The following is a 21,933-nucleotide window of genomic DNA, read 5'->3' on the forward strand; positions in this document are numbered from 1 at the left end:
ATTATTGTATGCCCATAATCTTGCACAGGATCTTACTCTAGAAAAACACTCAATAAGTACTTGCTGGATGAATAAAATGATTAAATGGAAAGAAAAATAAACAATGCATGATGCAAATTTTTCTACTGCACAGAACTAGAAATATTCATGGAGCAGATTAGAGAGATGGTAACTCCAGACAATGAAGAAGGAAATACTGAGAAGAGTAGATTTTTAGATGGAAGAATAAGGAAAAAGTAAAATGCAAAATAACATTAATGAGACCTAAATCAGGGGAAGGTAAACAAGGATTATAAAATGAAAAGAATATTACAGTCTAGGCCAATTTTTATAATTCTCTGACTGAGAATTATAAGTCATAGCTTTCTGAATCTCAAATTTTAAAGTTGTGTAAAAGGCTTTGAAATTAATTATAAAACTTCAGCAGTCTGTAATGTCAGTGATATGGGAGAAATCGAAGAATGTAACAATCCCAAAATCCTCAGGAAGTCCTTTAGCAGATTTAACATCGAGAAGAAAATGCACGTACATTTCAGTGCTTCTCAACCCGGGGGACTCTGCACCCCAAGGGATGTTTGGCAATGTCTGGAGACATGTGTGTGTTATTACAACTAGGAGGTGCTACTGACATCTACTGGATAAAACCAGATATGCTGCAAAGCACAGAACAGCCCACCTCCCCCAAAGAATTACCCAGCACAAACGTTAATAGTACAAGTTTGAGAAATGCTGATCTACAATGATACAGAAGTAGTATTTACAGCAGCCAATGATGGCGAGACAAGAATACGCCAGGAATTTCAGGGCATTCTGCAGATAGGACAAAAGAATAGTTTGTAAAGACAAGCTTAAAAGAATGAAATAATACCTAAATTCATTAATAGCATTTCAGAAGTTTTGCTAGAATTCTTCTTAGGAAATCATCATCTCTAAGAAAATGAGAAAAAATAATTCAAATTTATATGGGTGATATATGTGCATTTTATGCAGAGGAAGTAAAAATTATGCTTTATTCTATTAAGAATAAAAAGACTTGCCATAAATTTAGTCTGGGTTCATTTCTTTATGCTTAATAAAGCCTGCACATAGCATCTGAAGAGAAAGTACATAGAAAATGTACCCATTAAAATATTTACCCTTCCAAGTAACCTAAAGTGGTAAGAAATATAGGCTTAATTATCTTCTCAGATTCTCAGCTACCACCTGAATTTGCAGTCCTACTATACTTGAAAAATAGAGAACAAGTTTAATACTAAATTTAAATCTACTGCTTTAAAAATACTTTTTCCTTGAGCTGCAAACTATAATCATGTATTCTATACCACCATGAGTTTTACTACATTAATACAATATAAATTATGCTTTAAAGATATATTCATGATTTATAATAATTGCAACTCTCAGAAACTAATAGCCAGAAGCACTTGACTTTTACCTTCAAATATTCTCACTCAAATCCAGTTAAAATACTGTTTGAATCAGCATAAGAGCTTCTATAGTGGGATTTTAGAAACAATCATCATTTTTTAAAGAACTCTGCTATTATGTTAATACTTAATAGCTTGATGTGTTACTCTTCCCAGGTAACATATTTTTATTTTTATAAAAGTCTATTAAGAATATGCTTTAATAGAATTCTACTAGTGGCATTTTCAAGGGCACAAAGCTAGAAAGTATATATGTATATAGGTGGGTGGAAGGGAAGACGTGGGTGAAGGGCGGGTAAATTTTTAGAATTTCTCACCATATTAGTTTGCTGAGGACACTATAACAAAGTACCAAAAATGGTCTGGCTTAAAACAACAGAAATTTATTCTTTCACAGTTATGAAGCCTAGAAGCCTGAAATCAAGGTGTCAACAGGGTTGGTTCCTTCTGGAGGCTTTGAGGAAAAATCTGTCCCATGCCTCTATCCTAGTTTCTAGTGGTTGCTGGCAATCCTTGACATTACTTGGCTGTGGCAACATTTAACTCCAATATCTGCCTCTGTCTCCATATGGCCTTCTCTGTGTTGCTAGCTCTTCTTTACTAGTTGGTCTCTCTGTTTCTTCTATTAAAAGGACACAAGACATGAATTTAGGGCCCACCTAAATTCAGGGATGATTTCATCTCTAGATCCTTAATTAAATCCATCCACAAATACCCTATTTCCAAATCCAAACACATTCTGAGGTTCTGGCTGGACATAAATTTGGAAGAGAGACATTTCAGCTCACTATGCTCACCATATCTTATTTGTGGTCAACTATTTTGTTTAAATAAAGGTATGACTCTGTCTGTGTATCCCTCTCTCATTTTCCTTATGGCACCACGCCTGAAATTGAATGTGGATCACCCTTCCCAAGGACCCATGATGTCATCTATAAAATAGCATCACCACCAACAGATGTCAATGAAACAACTCAAACAGACTTAGACTAAAGTAGCAAATATACCAGTTTGGGGCTTTTTTAAAAAACAGGTTGGGTATATTAGGTAAGCAATTTAAGTTTTCAATGTCTGTGTTATCAGGAAGATTAAATGATATAATGTACTTGGAGTTTGATCCTAGCTCTTCCACTGAATAGCTATTTGACCTTACACAAATTACCCGGTTTCCTTTATCTCATATTCTTGATGGGTAAAATCAGAATAATACAGATTTTAATGGTAAGACAAAAATCATGCATATGAATATGCCTACCACTGTGGATCTGATGGTTAGCCAGATAATAAATTTTATTTAGCCAGCACAATGGAGTTTATTATTTGAATTTAAATTACTTTAGGCAGAGCAGGCGTTCTCTTCAATTTGCCATAGGTTCCACTCTCCATTTGAATGAAACTGAGTTTATCTGTACTGAAAGGCCTTTGAGTTTATGTCTACAATGTTAATACATAGCAAGAATTCAGTAAAGGAGTAACATCAAAGGCTACCTGTCCCATTACTAATTGTCCTGTTCAGAAAAAAGGAATTCACCACCTACAGTGAAAGCTCACTCCATACTTTGAGATAACCCCATTTTCTGGTAAATTATTCCTTCTGTTCCTGTAACTTTTATTCAATTGACCTTTGTGTCTATCCCTAAGACAATATTAATGAAATCAAATCCTGCCTTTATTTACATAAACACATCTGTTGTGACTCCTCAGTACATGAGATTTGTATGACAGCATTCAAAGCCATGATTGTAAATTACAATTAGGATACATCATGAAGTCATTCATCTCAATGTTGTCAAATATTGCCCAAGGAATTTTCTATTCCATTAGATAATTATATTCCAAGCTAATAAGTAATCATCCCTCCTTTACTTTTTTGACTTTGTAGAATATGATGGGAAAACTCCAATTAGTCACTCCCAATGTTTATAGGAAAAAAGGACAGAAATACACCCTTGTATGAATTTAACAAGAGCTTTCCTTTATTCAATTTTCTTGGGGACAAGGATCATAGAATCAGAAAAATGGACAATTTTCTTTCATACAGCAATAATTTTTAAACTACTCTTAACTTTCACATTTAGCAATAAGATGTAGTAAGCGTTTTCCCCAAATCCCAGGCTACCTGTCCAGTTTCAGGATTTTTAAAGTTCGGGATACAGTGAAAATGCTAACATGAAGCTACTGATCAATGTTCAGATGTCAGCAGTCTGGAGAATTTGACAGACACTCTGGATCAGCCCTGGTAATACTGGTATTCCTGATATTTAGAATGTATAAGAAATACCATTCACCTTGGACAGTGACTTCTCATGCTAAGGCTGTAATTACCAAGTGATCCCATGTCAATATAGTCAGTCTTCTGAAATGGCTATAGGAATTCTATGGGGTCTAGAATGCTGAGATACTAATCTTACTGATGGCAAAATAAACTACTGTCACAAAGCCCTTGATATTTAGCCCTATAGAAACTAAGTCCCTTAAGAGATATGGCAATCCAAAGTGCCCTATGTTTACATTTCTATCCATTTCCCTCACATGCTAACTTCACCCAAACAATCCTCTCATTAAGAAAATAGTTGCATTTAAAATTTTCTAATGCAAAAGTCTATGAAGTCAGTTGAGTGATTCTAATTTATCAATTACAAATTTAGAAAAAGAGACTATGTTATGCCAAAGAGGTTTTTAAATTAACGTTTTCAAAGACCTACACAAAAACTAAATGTACATTGTAGACAAATACAGCAAAGCAATAAAAGAAAAAGATAAAAATCACTAGTAATGAATCCTAATCACCAGAGATAACAGGTGGTAAAATCTGGATTTTTCATAGACTTTTTCAGACACCTGAAGACTTACAATAATGGAAAGTAAGATGATTATCAACTCTATATGCCATGGCTACAGTTTCTACTTAGGTGATGACCTTTTCTACTACCATTTTATCCAGCTGTACAATCTATGATGTCAGCCTACAGAATTTCTCCTATATTCTATATATACACTGATGGACTCTCAAAACTTTATCCTATATATACATCTACTCTCAAAACTTTATGCTACATACACACTACTTTATCCTATATATACACTGATCTACTCTCAAAACTTTCTGCCGCTGTTACCATGTAATTCCTGCTAGCTGAATATTTAAAATAAGTATAAAAATTAGCCTAAATGACAATCATCACATTGTATTGTATGCAATAACTAAAGCCATATTACTCAGGCTTTAAATTAAGAAGTCTAGTTCAGTAAAATGAATTTGGTACAACCTAATGTTTGATACTTGACACATTGATTTAGTTTTTCAGAAGAAGAGATCTTTATTTGGTAAATATAGGCAAATTAGGCAAATAGAATAAACATATTTCAGGGATTTTAAAACATTAATAAATGCATAGTCATAGTAATATTTATTAAGGAAACCAAAAGATGCATTTAAATAAAATTATTTCTCATTTCCAATATGCTGATAAACTGTGAAAGTATCAAAAAGTCAAAGTAAAAAATTAAAACAAATTGACTTTTTAAGCCATGGTAATTGTACTTAGTTACTAGAGGCATTTTTTAAAAAGTATGTATCTTATAGTTTAAAACTTTCAGTCCATAATTCAGAGGGAAGATGAATTAATCCTAACAATGGCATTAAATATATTTAATAAATACCAACATTGGAAATGAGACAGTAGGATGATCAAGAGAGTGGGTCTCATCACTGAGGTAGCCAGCTAGGATGGGACAACACAGATCAAGGGTGCGAGTTGAGATATCTCCTGTAATGAGCACAGCCTGTGAACATGAAGAACAGTTACATTTTACTCATTTTCTACATTCCAGTTTCCTTCAGGCAGCCTTTTAAGTGAGTTTTAAGGGAACAAAGACAGAGGCTACTAAACCTTTATGTAGCAAATAATACCAGAAAGATTGGGCCAGGCATGGTGGCTCACACCTGTACTCCCAGCACTTTGGGAGGCCAAGGCAGGACGATCACCTGAGGTCAGGAGTTCCAGACCAGCCTAACCAACATGGCAAAACTCCTTCTCTACTAAAAATATAAAATCTGCTGGGCGTGGTGGCGCACACCTGTAATCCCAGCTACTCGGGAGGCCAAGACAAGAGAATCCCTTGAGTCCGGGGGGCAGAGGTTGCAGTGAGCCCAGATCACACCACTGCACTCCAGCCTGGGCAACAGAGCGAGATTCTGTCTCAAAGAAATAAAAAAAGAAAGAAAGAGAGAGAAAATGGCAGCTAAATAGAGGATACTTCTCATTACCAGGATAAATGATGGAGAAGCCCAGAGTAGCAACACTGAGCTAGAAGTGAAAAGTGACCACCAAGAAAATTGAAAAAAAAAAAGGTAGAATTCCAGTAAAGCAGGAGGATTATACTAGTAGTAGACTAGAAAGGTACCAAGCACAAGTCTGGGTTAACACATAGAGCTTATACAAAGTAGCCATACATTTTGGTATCAGGGAAAATATAAAGACTATGTGTTTCTGTATTAGCATTATACTGCTGTCTACAAATAACCATCAACTTAGTAATTTCAAACAAGATCCATTAGTCATACTACAGCCTGTAGGTCAGCTGAGGATCCAGCAGAGGGTCTCATTAGACCAAAATGAAGGTGTCAGCTCGACTGAGCTCTTGTGTGGAGGCTTTGGGGAAGACTCACTTCCAAGCATATTCAGGGTATTGGAAGAATCCACTTCATTGTGGCTTTAGGTCTAAGGACCCTATTTACTTGCTGTATGTCAACTGGGAGCTTCTTTCTGTTATTATAGGCCACCCAGCATTCCGTCTTAGGTAGCTCCCTACTGTTTTTTAAAGATGAGTTTAAATGATACAACAAATCCTTCCTATACCTGGAATCTCTCACATCTGGAACAAAGGGTTCATGGGATTACTTAAGTCCATTTAAATAATCTAGCATAATCTCCCCCATCTTCAAGTCAGTTGACTGGTGACTTTAATTACATTAGCAAAAATGCTTTTGAAATGTAATGTAACATATTCACAGGCTTAATAACCTACCATATTTAGTCTTGGGAATTAGGGTGACAAATGTTGCAAAGTCATTTTTAAACTTCTGCCTTACACAGCCTCCATAGTAACAGGGACTAGATTTGCCCTGCTGCCTAAATTAGCCATATTAATGGACAGAATATGAAACAACGATTTTCAAGGCACTGGACATCTGAAAACAAAGAACAATAATCTCTGAGAGAGAAAAAAAAGTGAGTCCTACAACTTTCCCAATGTACAACCTTGAAAGAATTTCAGGGCCACTGCTTGGAGAGGCCCCACTCATATCCTACTCTTTAAGATAAGAAGATGAAGCTGAGCTTCCAGGGAAACCAGAAAAGTAGAACTTGAATGACACAGTCCCAAGGAAGAGAAAGCAGGACGAAGTGCAAACTCCAAAGATATGCAGATGGTTCTTCTCAAATATTCAACAGAGTGCTGATCATCGCACGCATGTGAGGAAACTAAGGCCAAGGAAAAAAAACAATACAAAAGGCAAAAGGTCTTCAGTAATCATGTGGGACCAGGATGATGCATATTCTCACCAGCTTGACTTAAAAACATCATAATTACGGGATACCAGACAGAGTGATCAGAAATACCTTCCTTGCCTGAGTAGTGGGGAGTAATTAGTTTTAGATTAACATTGCCTCGCTCTCAATAATATCTTTAAACAAAGACACAAAAGGATCAACCTGTTTTTGAATAATTTAATTACATCCCAGAAAGAAAACTTAATAACATCTGTAGGAATACAAAAATATCCAGAACCTAGTAAGATAAAATTCATAATGCCTGCCATTTTATTATAAATTAACAGATATACAAGAAAGCGGAAAAGTATCACCCATAATCAGAAACAACCAAAATTGACACGGATGTTAGAATGCAAGCAAGGATATTTATAATTGTTATAACTTAACAGCAGATAAGATATTACAGAAGAAAATATTACTGAAATTGAACACATACCATTAGAATCTATCTAAAAGGAAACATAAGGAAAAAAAAGAATAATAATATAAGAACAGAGTATCAGTGAGTCATGGGATAACTTTAAGCATAAATGTAACTGGAGTCCCCAAAATGGGGAGGAAAAAAATATTTGAAGCAATAATAAACAAAAATATGCTAAAAATATGCCTGTTATCCTAGCACTTTGGTAGGCCAAGGTAGGTGGATTGCTTGAGCCCAGGAATCCAACACCGGCCTGGGCAACATGGACAAACCCATCTCTACAAAAATACAAAAAATTAGGCAGGTGTGGTGGGGCATGCCTGTAGTCCCAGCTACTTAGAAGACTGAGGCGGGAGGATCACCTGAGCCTGGGGAGGTCAAGGCCACAGTGAGCCATGATCATGCCACTGTACTCCAGCCTGGGTGACAGTGAGATCCCATCTCAAAAAACAAAACAAAACAAAAAAACAAACAAACAACAAAAAAAACTATAATCCCACAGATCCAAGAAGCTCAATAAACACCAAGTTCAAGAAATATTTTAAAAATTGCATTACGGAACATCATAATAAATATTTTTTAAATCAGTGAGAGAGAGAAAATCATAATACCAATTAGAGAAAAAAGACATTTTATGGATAAGAATAACAGCAGATTGCTCATCAGAAACAACATAAGCAAGAAAACAGTGAAGTAACCCCTTTAAATACTGAAGTAAGGAAAAAACTAAAACTCTTTACCTAGAATTCTATACCCAGCAAAAACACCTTTGAAAAACAGTATTAAAATAAAGGTTTCTCAGACATACAGGAGTTGAAAGAATTCATCATCAGTAAATTTCAGCTAGAAGAAATGTTGAAAAAAATTATTCAGATAGAAATATTGGTAAGTGCTACCAGATAAAAAGACAGATCTATAGAAATAAATCTAAAATACCATAAATTTTCTTATTTTTACAGAAATCCACAAAAAAGATAATTGATTGCTTAAACAAAAATAATAATTATCAATGTAATGTGGGATCCATAGCATACTTAACAACAATATACAAAGGCCAAGAGTAAGAAAATGAAAATACACTATTGTAAATTTCCTAGGTTTCTATACAATATGTGAAATAACACACTATCCCTTGAAGGTAGACTGTGATAAATTAAAAATGTATGCCATAAATCCTAAAGCAATCTTTAAAATAACAGAGAAAATGAAACCATGAAAATGTGAAAAGCCAATCCACACAATGAGAGAAAATATTTGACTATTACGGATCCAATAAGGGACTTGCATTAGAATATATAAGGAATTCTTATATTGCAACAATAAAAAGACTAAAACCCAATGTAAAAATGGGCAAACAATTTGAACAGTCATTTGTTTAAAAAGGATACACAAATGGCCAATATGTACATACAAAGATGCTGGACACCATTAGCCACTAGGGAAATGCAAATCAAAACTACAGTGAGATAACACTTCACACCTATTTAAAAAGACAATAAATAACAAGTGTTGCTGAATTGGAACCAATATACATCACTTGTGGGAATGTAAAATGATGTGGCCACTAGAGAAAACTTTGTTTCCCAAAAAGTAAGGCAGAGTTAAAACACAACCCAGCAACTCCACTCTTATGTAAATAATCAAAAGAAATAAAAACATATGTCAACACAAAAACTTGTACATAAATGTCCATAAGCAGCATTACTCATAAGAGTAAAAAATGAAAATAACCCAAATATTCACCAAATGATGAACAGATAAATAAAACATAGCAGATCCATACAATGAAATATTTTTCAACCATAAAAATGAATAAAGCACTTATATATGCTACAACATGTAAACAGTATTCTAAGTGAAATGAGCCATTCACAAAATATCACATATTTTATTATTCCGTCTATATGAAATAACCAGAACAGGCAAGTCTACAAAGACAGAAACTAGATTAATAATTGTTTAAGGCATCAAAATCATGAAGGTAATTCTGTGGAGAAAGGTTCATCTTTTTCACAAATAGTGCTAAAACATCCATGCCAAAAAATGAATTTTAAATCACATTTTTACACCATATATGAAATCCGTACCAAATGGAAAGAAGCCTAAATGCAATACCTGAAACCACAAAACTTCTAAAAGAAAAACAAGAAAATCTTTGTAACTTTAAGGAAGGCAAAGTTTTTTTTTGATATAATATATAAAATATAAGGCACAAAATTTTTAAAATAAATTAGACATCATTATATTTAATTGTCTTTCTTTTCAAAGATTAAAAAAATAAGGCAAACAACAAACTCAGAGAAAGCAGTAACAAAACATACCACATAAAGAACTTGTAGTCAGAGTATAACTCTTATAACTAAATAAGAAGAAGAAAAATAAATAAAAAAACGGACAATATATTTGAACAGATAGTCACAAAAATATTTAATTAGCTAAAAAACACATAAAAGGTTGCTCAACACTGTTAGTCATTAGGAAAACATGAATTAAAATCACAATGCAATGTAACTACATATGCATTAGAACAGCCCAAATTTTAAGGGTGATAATACCAAGTGTAGGCAAGGATGGGTAACAACTGGGATTTTCATACACTGTGACTGGAAATGTAAAATGGCACAACAACTTTGAAAAACAGCTTTCTAACATCTTATTACACAACCTAGTCCTTCCAGTCCTAGATATTTATCTACAATAGACTAAAGCATAGGTACATGCATTTGTAATAGCCCCAAACTGGAAACAATACACATGTCCAGCAACTAGTAAATAGAAAAACTGTTGTATACACACACAATAGAATACTGCTCAGCAATGAAAAGTAGTGAACTAATGTTAAACGTGATAACGTGGATGAATCTCAAAACGATTATATTAAGTAAAAGAAGCCAGACAAGAAAGTATATAATTCCATTTACACAAAATTACAAAAAAATACAAATCTATACTGACAGAAGAGATGAGTGATTGCCTTTGACAGGGGAGATAAGGAGGGGTGTTGAGAAGAATTTTTAAAAATGAGGAAATGTTTTAGAGTGATGGAAATTTTCATCATCTTGATTGTGGTGATAGCTTCACTGGCCCATACATACATCAAAATATATCAAATTTTACACTGTAAATATGTGTAGTTTATTTTATGAACAACTATACCTTCATAAACCATTGTTTAAAAATTAAAACAAAAGCAAAGAGAAATAAGTTTATATGGAAAGAAAATTAGAATAATTCTCATTTTTTACCTAGGAATCCAGCTTACAAGGGATGTAAAGGACCTCTTCAAGGAGAACTTCAAACTACTGCTCAGTGAAATAAAAGAAGATACAAACAAATGGAAGAACATACCATGCTCATGGATAGGAAGAATCAATATTGTGAAAATGGCCATACTGCCCAAGGTAATTTATAGATTCAATGCCATCCCCATTAAGCTACCAATGACTTTCTTCACAGAATTGGAAAAAATTGCTTTAAAGTTCATATGGAACCAAAAAAGAGCCTGCATTGCCAAGACCATCCTAAGCCAAAAGAACAAAGCTGGAGGCATCATACTACCTGACTTCAAACTATACTACAAGGCTACAGTAATCAAAACAGCATGGTACTGGTACCAAAACAGATATATACACCCATAGAATCGAACAGAGCCCTCAGAAATAATACCACGCATCTACAGCCATCTGATCTTTGACAAACCTGACAAAAACAAGAAATGGGGAAAGGATTCCTATTTAATAAATGGTGCTGGGAAAATTGGCTAGCCATAAGTAGAAAGCTGAAACTGGATCCTTTCCTTACTCCTTATATGAAAATTAATTCAAGATAGATTAGAGACTTAAATGTTAGACCTAATACCATAAAAACCCTAGAAGAAAACCTAGGTAATACCATTCAGGACATAGGCATGGGCAAGGACTTCATGTCTAAAACACCAAAAGCACGGCAACAAAAGCCAAATTGACAAATGGGATCTAATTAAACTAAAGAGCTTCTGCACAGCAAAAGAAACTACCATCAGAGTGAACAGGCAACCTACAGAATGGGAGAAAATTTTTGCAATCTACTCATCTGACAAAGGGCTAATATCCAGAACCTATAAAGAACTCAATCAAATTTACAAGAAAAAAACAAACAACCCCATCAAAAAGTGGGCAAAGGATATGAACAGACACTTCTCAAAAGAAGACATTCATACAGCCAACAGACACATGAAAAAATGCTCATCATCACTCGCAATCAGAGAAATGCAAATGAAAACCACAATGAGATACCATCTCACACCAGTTAGAATGGCAATCATTAAAAAATCAGGAAACAACAGGTGCTGGAGAGGACATGGAGAAATAGGAATACTTTTACGCTGTTGGTGGGACTGTAAACTAGTTCAACCATTGTGGAAAACAGTGTGGTGATTCCTCAAGGATCTAGAACTAGGAATACCATTTGACCCAGCCATCCCATTACTGGGGATATACCCAAAGGATTATAAGTCATGCTGCTATAAAGACACATGCACAAGTATGTTTACTGTGGCACTATTCACAATAGCAAAGACTTGGAATCAACCCAAATGTCCATCAGTGACAGATTGGATTAAGAAAATGTGGCACATATACATCATGGAATACTATGCAGCCATAAAAAAGGATGAGTTCGTGTCCTTTGTAGGGACATGGATGCAGCTGGAAACCATCATTCTCAGCAAACGATCGCAAGAACAGAAAACCAAATACCGCATGTTCTCACTCACAGGTGGGAACTGAACAATGAGATCACTTGGACACAGGAAGTGGAGCATCACACACTGGGTCCTATTGCAGGGAGGAGGTGGGGGAGGGATAGCATTAGGAGATATATACCTAATGTAAATGACAAGTTAATGGGTGCAGCACACCAACATGGCATATGTATACATATGTAACAAACCTGCACATTGTGCACATGTACCCTAGAACTTAAAGTATAATAAAAAAAAGAATAATTCTCATTTTTTTGCTCAAATGACAAGTGCACATTTATACTTACTTTTAAAAATTATATAAAAAATCTGCTTCTTCCAATTAGGGCTTCATATATTCAACTACATTAATAAAAGATGCACTTGCAAAAAATATCAACATCCATTGACACAATCTTACAATTATTTTATTATTGGCTTCTTATTATTAGCATATATTTCATAAATTTCATAGTAGTTTGTAGTTACAATTCCAATCTATGCTCTGCATTTTTAAGATTTATTGAGGATTTTGAATAAGGGCAATCTGAAGCATAAGCATCTAACATTTTCTAATACTTATTATACTTTAAATATTATAAGTAATTCAATTCACATTTAAAATTGGCATTCAGTATGAAACTGGATCCTCATCCCTCACGTTATACAAAAATCAACTCAAGATGGATCAAAGACTTGTATCTAAGACCTGAAACCAAAAAAAATTTAGAAGATAACACTGGAAAAACCTTTCTAGACATTGGTTTAGGCAAATACTTCATGACCAAGAACCCAAAAGCAAAAACAACAAAAACAAAGATAAATAGATGGGATTTAATTAAAGTGAAAAGCTTCTGCCCAGCAAAAGAAAGAATCAGCAGAGTCAACGGACAACACACAGAGTGGGAGAAAAATCTTAGCAATCTATACATCCAACAAAGGACTAATATCCAGAATCTACAAAGAACTCAAACAAATTACCAAGAAAAAAAAAATCCCATCAAAAAGTAGGATTTTTAGTGGGGCTAAGGACATGAATAGAAAATTTTCAAAAGAAGATATACAAATGGACAACAAACATATGAAAAAACGCTCAACGTCACTAATGATCAGGGAAATGCAAATCAGAACCCCAATGCAATATCACCTCACTCCTGCAAAATGGCCACAATCAAAAAATCAAGAAATAATAGATGTTGACATGGATGCAGTAAAAAGGGAATACTTTTCCACTATTGTGGGAAGGTAAACTAATACAATCACTATGAAAACCAGCATAGAGTTTACTTAAAGAACTAAAAATAGATTACCATTGGATCCAGCAGTCTCACTCCTGGGTATCTGTCTACCTAGAGGAAAAGAAGTCATATGAAAAAGATACTTGCACATGCATGTTTATAGCCGCACAACTGGCAATTGCAAAAATATGGAACCAGCCCAAATATCCATTAATCAACAAGTGGATAAAGAAAATGTGGTGCATATATATATATATACACACATACACACACACACGGTGTATATATGTGGTATATATATGTATATGGTATATATATATATTTGACATATATACACACACACACACCATGGAATACTACACAGCCATAAAAAGGAATAAAATAATGGCATTTGGAGCAACCTGGATGGAACTGGAGACCATTATTCTAAGTGAAGTAACTCAGGAATGGAAAACCAAACATTGTATGTTCTCACTCATAAGTGGGAGCTAAGCTATGAAGATGAAAAGGCGTAAGAATTATACAATGGACTTTGGGGACTGGGGGAAAGGGTGGGATGGGGAGTGAGGGCTAAAAGACTACACATTGGGTACAGTGAACACTGCTTGAGTGATGGGTGCACCAAAATCTTAGAAATCACCACTAAAGAACTTATTCATGTAACCAAATACCACCTGTTCCCCCAAAATCCATGGAAATAAAAATAAAATAAAATAAAAAACCCAGTGGATGGGCTCAACAGCAAAATTGGAAAAAAAGTGGCATTCAATATAAACTGAATATGAACAAACCTCACTTTCTCTCACTATATTCTTCTATTTTATATGGGCAGAGAAATGATTATGCAGTGTATAGGCAAGATTCCCAAAGGTTAAAATAAAACAGTTCTCTTATAAATTGCTGGATATTGAATATGTAGTTTTATATAAAATATTGTGGACTAGAGGCTATGAGGTATATTCAGCTATACGAAATTTACTTTCTGCCCTTGAGGAGTTTATAGTCTAATCAAGTAAATAAGATTAACAAATTAAAATGTATCAGTGATAGGAAAACAGATAAAAATTAGTAATATAATTAAGTGTAATTAAGAGTATTATCTTAGTTCTGAGGAGCCAACATGCCTTGGGATGGTTTCCAGAAGATGATGAGATGAAAGTTGATTACACTCTATCATAACTCCCTATTTACTCGCCAGATTCTCCCACTAAAATGTCAGTTCCTTGAAAGCAGAGATCCTGTTCTCACTTTGTCTTTAGTGCCCAGCTCAATGCCTGCATACAGCATATACTCACTAAGCAGTTGATGAATAATGTGTGAATAACAGAATAAACCTTAAAGACTTGGGCATGTAGGATTTGAATATACAATTAAGGCAACTCAATTTTGTCAGAGGTAGCTGTTTTAAGCAAAAGCAAATGGTTGGAAAAGCAAGCCTGAGTCAGCAAGAATGGGCAGTCCCATGTGCCTGAAGGATAAGATGCGTGAAGAAAAGTTGGATGAGAGAGAATTAAAGTGGGTAGTACAACCCCAATTGAGACTGAAGGTAATAACACCAATTTGGGGACTGAAAATAATGCATGTCAACTAAAGAAGATCTAAGCCTGGGTATGGACAGATGAAAAGGAAACATATTATGAACTAATATCTAGTAAAAAGAAAGAACTGTTCTCACTTTGACAGCACATATATTAAAATTAGAATGATACAGAGATTAGTGTAGGCCTTCCACCAGGACGACACACAAATTCATGGACTGTCCATTAAAAAAAAGAAGAAGAAGAAGAAGAACAGCTAGGATGTATTGACTGAGTTGAGAGGGAGTGCAAGGAAGTATGAAAAGTCAAGGATGGCCAAGCCTTCAAGTATAGATAACAGAAAATAACAGTTGAGATAACAGAAAATATAGCAGTGCCTTTTCAACATTGTATGGGGAATTAATTTTGGAAAAGAAATTATGAGTTAGATTTTAATTTTAAACTTAGATTTTTGAGTATCAAATAGGAAATTTCAGGGAGAAAGTGTGAGATGCTAAGATAGACCACTGGAAGATCAGAATTAGACATATTTTCTCACGGAACACATGAGTCAGAGCTTTGTGCTGAATCCAAAAGAGTAAGTCTGAGTTGTAGTGAATATCCATAATATTGAGGGAAACTGGAAAGAAGAGGAAAAGACCAAGGAGAGAATGAGGAAGAAAGTCAGGATGCTGCAGCATTAAGGCAGCTAATGTGCCATCTTAAAGCAGGGACAGATAACAATGCAAATACTACTAGACAATGAAGAAGAAGGAAGACATGAGCACCACCAAATATGAGCACCACAGAATACAATGATTACATTTGAGAATGTAATTCAGGCATGAAAATAATGAAAATAAACTAATAATCAGAATCTAAGACTAAAATAACCTAATTTATAGATTGCATAACTAGATGTTGACCTTTTTTAAAAGGTATTTTTCAACATCTCTTTAAACCTGCTCTACCCAAAATGGTAGCCACCAGCCACATGTGGCTAAGTTTAAATTAAGATTAATTAAATTAAGCTAAATTAAATTAAATTAACATTCACTTCCTCATTCATGCCAGCTACATTCCACGAGCTCCATAGCCACACATGGCCAGTGGCTATCATTGGATAATGCAGAGTTAGCATATTTCTCTGATCTCAGAAAGTTCTGATAGACAGCATTGCTCTAGACTATAGCCTTTTGAAAGTATGCAAATTAACTACTAATTTTCCTGAAATGTTTGTACTATAAAGAAAAAATTGATTTATCCATTTTACTTCTTCTCTTAAGTGAAGTGCATGCGTACACACAAACACATACACTCACACACCATTTTACCATGAAACACATAAATGAAAAACAGAAATCGGCCTGCACAGAACCATAAGAATTGATTACAAATTCCTAGAAATACTACATAACTGGTAAACGTCTCCTTTTTGAGTTGTTTTTCTTGACACACCAGTATGTCAAACATTTTCAATAAACACATTTCACAGATGGGTTTCACAGATGGGCAGACTGAGGACTAATGTGAAGAGCAGTTATGGAAAACAGTTACGAGGAACGTCAGGTACTCCAGTGTATTTGTGTACTGCACCTGACCTATTCACATGTTTTATTATGAATATTTTCAAAGTTGGAAAAAAATAGCATTTGAATAAATGACTAGCTGGAAGAAAGATGGTTATTTCCTATTGATTCCAGCCTACCTAACACCCAATGCTCAGAACCCACTCTTCCTCCAATGCTTTATGATAAGAATGTTTATTTACACTTATTTAATAATCTGAGCCATCTGTTGTTGACTGTTAGTTGTATGTCCTTGATATCATGTGGTTCAATGATATTCCTTCACAGAGTAACAGTCCAGATACCAAGGATCATGTCAATTACTGCATTTCCAATGCCTACAGCATCAAGCACAGAAAGATGACAAACAAATTATTTTGGAGAACAAGTATATGTAGATCAACTACCCATTTGTGTATGAGTATCAAGTAGAAAAGTTGAAAATAGTCCCAGGAGAGATGGCCATGACAGGAAATGCAATTTACATTTTCAAATGAAATAAATCTGGTTCAGTTACAAAAGGCTTACCTTGAAACTTCTGACAAGATCGTACCTCTAACACTGCGGTAACTGAAAAACCACAATGAGATACCATCTCACACCAGTTAGAATGGCAATCATTAAAAAATCAGGAAACAACAGGTGCTGGAGAGGATGTGGAGATATAGGAACACTTTTACACTGTTGGTGGAACTGTAAACTAGTTCAACCATTGTGGAAAACAGTGTGGTGATTCCTCAAGGATCTAGAACTAGAAATACCATTTGACCCAGCCATCCCATTACTGGGGATATACCCAAAGGATTATAAGTCATGCTGCTATAAAGACACATGCACAAGTATGTTTACTGTGGCACTATTCACAATAGCAAAGACTTGGAATCAACCCAAATGTCCATCAGTGACAGACTGGATTAAGAAAATGTGGCACATATACATCATGGAATACTATGCAGTTATAAAAAAGGATGAGTTCATGTCCTTTGTAGGGACATGGATGCAGCTGGAAACCATCATTCTCAGCAAACTATCACAAGAACAGAAAACCAAATACCGCATGTTCTCACTCATAGGTGGGAACTGAACAATGAGATCACTTGGACACAGGAAGGGGAACATCACACACCGGGTCCTATTGTGGGGAGGGGGTAGAAGGGAGGGATACCATTAGGAGATATACCTAATGTAAATGATGAGTTAATGGGTGCAGCACACCAACATGGCACATGTATACATATGTAACAAACCTGCACGTTGTGCACATGTACCCTAGAACTTAAAGTATAAAAAAAAAAAAAAAAAAAAAAAAAAAAAGAGCATCTTGCAGGGCCAAAAATGGTATATTCTAGCCAATGAATTTATTTCCTTTGACTTTTCCACATTGTCCATGAGAATATAAGTTGTAAGAGAGCAAGAGTTTGGGTGTTTGTTCATATTGCTGTATTATCAGTGCCTAAAACTTATTAGATACTCAGTAAGTATTGTTGAATGAAGTAATGAATTTATGTAGAACAATGGTTTTCCCACTTTAGCATACATCAGAATCACCTGGAATACTTGTAAAACTGTTGATTGCTGGACCCCACTCTCGGAGATTCTGATTCAGTACTTCTGGGGTGAAGCCCAAGGATATGCATTTCTAACAAGCTACTAAGTGACGCTAAGTTACTGCCCTGTGGACCACATTTTGAGAAAAACTTTTATAGAAAATAGCTCTTCGAACTTTCTCCTTGACTCAGATAGATGCTGCTACAGAGAAGAACACAGTATTGTCCAGTCCTTTGGTATAAGATACTTAATGTACCGGGTTGTTTATCTGACAAATAATATGATTGCATTATAGAAACATTTAAAGTTGATTTAGACTACGCAAAATGCAGGCACTTCCTATCCATCAACCCCATTATTTACCATAGATATTTTTTTCCTGTAGATATTTTTCTTCCTAGGGGAAGCTGGCATTCCATATTAGCAGCTTAGCATACTACTCCTTCAGCTCAAGCTTATGTATTTGGAAGAACGCTGGGAAAATATTCACTATCTCTCTACATAAAATTGTTACATGAAGCATGTCTGCCCCCAGAGAAATCAGGTGTCTCATGCACTGCACAAATTTATGTTAAAGAAAGTCTGTTTACAAGAGACGAATATGTAACCCAAATTTATCTCCCTGTGACAACTTCTGAATCTGAAAATTTCCAACTTCTCCCCTTGTGAGTTGCCTGAAATTGCTGTTTTTCAAGTCAAGAACACCTGTTTAGTGTTTTTCTTCTCGCCCTCCCTCGTAAATGAAGCCTCTAGGAAAACAGATCTGAAGGTTTTAATGAATGAGAAATAGAAAGTATTGACAGATTTCAGCACATTATATCACCCTTACCCTGTCCCCCTAATGAGGTAAGATCAAAAAGGAAGAAAACAGTTGTGATATTGGACTCTGGAGTTTATTTTTAAACTGCTGCAATTGAGCTTGGGTTGAATATCCTTCTACTGGGAACAGTCATAAGCAATTTGCACAATGCTGCGAAATGGCACATACAGACATGACTTCGGTAAGTGAACAACCAAAGGTTTGATGTTCAGCATCAGGCACCCTTCCAAATAACTTTCCATCTCAACTATACAGTACTCTGGCAATCAGCACTCCACTTGTACCTTTACTGCTGGATCAGATCTAACCACAAAACAAAAAGCAAACCATAAAAAAGCCTGAGTCACTTATTGCATCTTTTTCTAACTCAATAGTTATTGGGTCTCTAGTTTACAAAGTACAAATCCTAAAAAACAGAAAAGGAAAATATTACCTATGGATAGTTGGTGAGAAGCATCAGTGAAAGCTTCGTAATTATACAACCTTTATTCACTGATAAGCAGTTATAAAGCACCTACTTTGTACAAGTAACTGACAAAGGTGCGAATATTTATCTGATGGTAAATAAAGCTGCCACAGTCCCTATATATCTTCGTGAATTTTTTTAGTGAGACAAACAAGCAGGTCAGCAAATAAATGGCTATGTAATTACAAGTTAGGAAAAGTACACCAAAAGACAAACAGAAGGTTTTCATTTGGCCAGCATTTGCTGTGCAGCTGCAATAAGTCAGGTCCTGTGGCTTGAAAGATGCGTGAAATTTTGAGAACCAGATAAAGTAAAATTAAAGAAAGAAGAGAGAAAGGTAATCTATGTAGAGTGATAACATAAGGAAATGTACCGGGTAGAAAAATCACAGGTAAGTCATCAAATTGAAATGAAATCTGAACTCCATTACAACAGCATGGGTTTTATATCCTAGCACACAGTTCTAAAAATTGGGGTTTAAAAATAACCACTCTATCCACATAGGAAGAACATGTTAAAAGCACCTAGTTTCATTGGTTTTTTCATTGATACACAATATTAGTACATATTTTGGGGTTACCTGTGGTATTTTGATAAATGCATACATGTGTAATGGTCAAATCAGGGTATTTAAGACATCTGTCATCTTGAACATTTACCATTTGTGTTTTAAATGTTTCACATCTTCTAGCTATTTTGAAATATGTAATATATTGCTAACTCTAGTCATCTTACTGTGCTGTCAAACACTAGACCTAATTCCTTCTATCTAACTGAATGTTTGTACCCATTAACCAACCTCTCTTCAAATCCCTTATTCCCCAGCCCTTCCCAGACTCTGGTAATTATCATTCTACTCCCTACCCCATGAGATCAATTCTTTCAGCTCCTATATATGAGTGAGAACATGCAATATTCGTTCTTCTGTGCCTGGATTATTTCTCTTAACCTAATAACATCCAGTTTCATCCATGTTGCTGAAAATGACAGTATTTCATTACCTAAGTTTTTGAAATATAAAAATTGAAATGGCTTTATTTGACATATATGTCAGATGGACATGAATCACCAAGGGATACATATAAGGAGTCTTGAGAGAGAGAGAGGGCCATTTCTCTGAACCTGGCTTTCACTTTCAGCACCTACATAGCCACCTTGAGATGTTATTGATATGGGTAATTTTAATTAGTAGCATTCTTACATACTTTAAATAATAGGATGAAGACTCATCAAGAACATCTTATGTATCACCCAGATGTTTGTTGGTTATCTGAAGGGAGCATACTTAAAGGAGTTACACAGTTGTCAAATTCAAGATGATGAGTTATACGTTTTTCTTCTATAGAAAATATATTTCAAATTTGCAAGTATTTTCTAGGATAACAATAGATTATTCTCACATATGCCTTATCTGCCTCTCCCTGGTAAATATAAATATTTTCATACCTAAGAAAGTAAAAAAAAAAAGTACAGCTTTTGGGATAGAAAAAAAGCTACGGAGAGAATATTTAGAATATCAATGTTTGGAAAACTTCTCCCATTTTTAAAAACAAATTGTTACTAAAAATGACTTAAGTATATCATGTATTCAAAAAAGTCACCACATTTAAATTTAGAAATGCATTTTTCTAGTCTATAGAACTCTTCTAAATGAAGAGTTTCAGATGGTTTGAAGTGTTTATTAATATGTAACACTTGAATAATTAATTTGCAAGAAAATCTGTTAATGTTAAGGAAGGCAGAAATTTAGGTGTCAAATTTCAGCCAAAAAAAAAATTTCACATAACTAGCAAAACATTCAAAATTGAGCATCACGATTTGTTGTAGTAACAATATACTCTCTCATATGTATTTTCTGAGGGAACTTCTAAAATTATAACACAGCAAATAATTTGGACTTAACTCTAAAATATTCAATTTATTAAATCAAAATGTTAAGCTACGATTCTTATAACATAATCATGTATAACCTCATCACACTATCATGGAAAATATTAATTGAATTACAAATTTAAAAATTTTAATCTCTGAATATCTTGTTTGTTTTGTCTTTTGCTCATCTTTTTGAATTTGTTTTATGTATGTTTATAAGTTTAAAATATATTAGTACAATGGTATAGGAACATAAATAACTAAATAAAAACACATTAGTATACATACAAATTTGTACTGATGGGTTGCACAATTAAAAGAGCTTGGTGAGCACTGCCTTACTGAAGAGGCTGCTAATGAAGCTTTTTGAGAAGAGATTTAACAATCTACGCTTGCCTTTATGGAGTTAGCCACCAGAGATTAGAATGTCTAGAGAGAGATAAGAAACTACAGGCAGAAAAGAAAGTCAAAAGTTACTGTGATGATCTTACTAAGTGGGCCTGAAATAAAAGAGTCACATAGTTATAATAAAAGAAGAAATACATATGATAGGTATTGTGGTAGGCAGAATAATGGTCCCCCAAAGCGATCCATGACCTAAATCCCGGAATCTGTGAAGAGAGAGTGTTGCAGATGAAATTAAGGTTGCTAATAAGATGACATTAAAATAGAGAAATTATCCTGGATTTTCTTGATGGGCCCAGTGTAATGACAGGACTCCTTAAATGTGGAAGAGGAAGGCAGAAGGGTCTGTGGTAGAGTGACGTAAGGTGAGAAA

Source organism: Rhinopithecus roxellana, chromosome 3, assembly GCF_007565055.1.
Source record: "Rhinopithecus roxellana isolate Shanxi Qingling chromosome 3, ASM756505v1, whole genome shotgun sequence".
Classification (NCBI taxonomy): Eukaryota; Metazoa; Chordata; class Mammalia; order Primates; family Cercopithecidae; genus Rhinopithecus; species Rhinopithecus roxellana.